We start from the raw sequence: 1,846 nt of genomic DNA on the forward strand, positions 1-1,846 counted from the left end.
TCATCTTGAGCTTCAGCCCTCTTACTAGACATATCAAGCAAAAAATTTTTGTAGAGAGGATATGGCTCATACTGTTCCAAGGCAGGTCCTCTCTCCTCTTCTTGGTAAGCTATGATGATCTCTTGAATGGCTGACACTTGTTCCTCCTTCTCAACCAAAGCTTCTTCTTTCAAAACCCTCTCTTCCTCTTGTTGCCTAGCCAACATCTCCTTTTTCTCAATGATTTCCTTCAATTCCCTAATCTTCTGTGCTTTGAAACGCCCAGGAAATGGTAGTGGAGGCTTGTAAGCAGGAGGAATGTACTTAGCAGGCTTGACAGCTTCGGAGTCTTCAGCTCGGTCGACCACTCGAGCATGCACTCGATCGAGTGTGTGGTCGAGCTGCTGGTCGAGTTCTCCTGCGAGCTCCTGTTGCTTTGCACAGATGTCACTTGGGGCTTCAGTAACTGATGAATTCCCCCAAACTTGGACTTCACTGTCCTCAGTGACTTCTTCCTCTTGAAGTAGGATGGCTTTGGCTGTGAACTCCCTTGGATTTTGAACAGATTGTCCAGGGAGTTGGGTGGGTTTTAGAGCTGAAGTAGATGCTATGTTGCTCTCCATGTACTTCACTCTAGAGTTAAGTCCTTCAAACTTCATGTTCAGGTCATTATACTGGGATGTAAGCCTTTGGTTTAGCTCAGCAAACTGCTTGGCTTCCTCAATCTTCCCTTGTGTTTGACCAATCAACAGCTGCTGAATCATAGCTCTAAGGTCTTGTTCTTGGCCTTGGTTAGTCTGAAACCCTGGTGGGGGACACAACTGGGGCTGGAACACCTGCTGCTGTTGTTTGGGGATATAGTTTTGGTACCCTTGAGGCTGTTGAGGCTGTTGAGGAGGGTAAACTTGATCTTGTGGATTAGCCACATTGGTGCTCCTATAAGATAGGTTGTTGTTCTTGAAACCACCTTGATTGTAGCCCTTGAATCCACCTTGGTTTTGCATATAGCAAAGCTCAGCAAACTCATTCTCCCCCTCTTGAACTGGAGCTTCTTCTTCACCAATGAAGTGAATAGATTTGGACTGGCTAAGGAGTATCTTGTCAAGTTTCTCATTGACCATCTTCAGATCCTTCTTGTACTTGTCCTCTTGATCAGTTGAGGAACTCCTTATGGTCCTATCATAATCTTCATTATAATTGCCATCTGACTGAGCAAGATTCTCTACTAACTCCCAGCCTTCATCCACATGCTTGTTGAGGAAGTTTCCATTGGAGGCTGTGTCAAGAAGCATTCTGAACTTTGGAAGCACTCCTCTATACAATGTGCTCAACAATGACTCCATACTGAAACCATGATGAGGGCATTGAGTCTGGTAGCCCTTGAATCTTTCCCAAGCTTCACAAAAGCTCTCATTGTTCCTTTGAGCAAATCTAGAGATCTCATTCCTCAGCCTTGCTGTCCTAGCATTGGAGAAAAACTTGGCCAAGAAAGCCTTCTTACATTGGTCCCAAGTAGTGATAGCACGAGTGGGCAGAGTCTTCTCCCATAAATGAGCCTTGTCCCCAAGAGAGAAAGGGAACAACCTCAGCTTGAAACTATCTTCACTTACTCCATTGATCTTAGTAAGACCACAAATTCTGTCAAACTCATCAAGATGATCAAGTGGATCCTCCATAGGCAATCCATGAAACTTATTGGCCTGAATCATTGAAATCAATCTACTCTTGATCTCAAAGTTGTTATTGGCAACTGTTGGTGGTACAATGCCAGCTCTTTGGTTGTGTGTGTTGGGTGCATCCCCAGCACCAATATGTCTTGGTCTCTGAACCTGATCCTGCTGATCCATAGCTACCGAAACCTCTTGTT

General features: G+C 44.8%; 1 non-coding gene across 1 annotated transcript; it reads left to right on the top strand.

The window, feature by feature from the left end:
* Positions 1 to 1,326: 1,326 nt before the first annotated feature.
* On the top strand, positions 1,327 to 1,433 carry LOC147924328 (small nucleolar RNA R71). The gene has a single exon (XR_015587826.1). It is a non-coding gene; the product is annotated as a small nucleolar RNA R71 (small nucleolar RNA).
* Positions 1,434 to 1,846: the final 413 nt, after the last annotated feature.

The sequence above is a fragment of the Camelina sativa genome, chromosome 17 (genome assembly GCF_030686135.1).
Source record: "Camelina sativa cultivar CO46 ecotype springtype chromosome 17, ASM3068613v1".
NCBI lineage: Eukaryota > Viridiplantae > Streptophyta > Magnoliopsida > Brassicales > Brassicaceae > Camelina > Camelina sativa.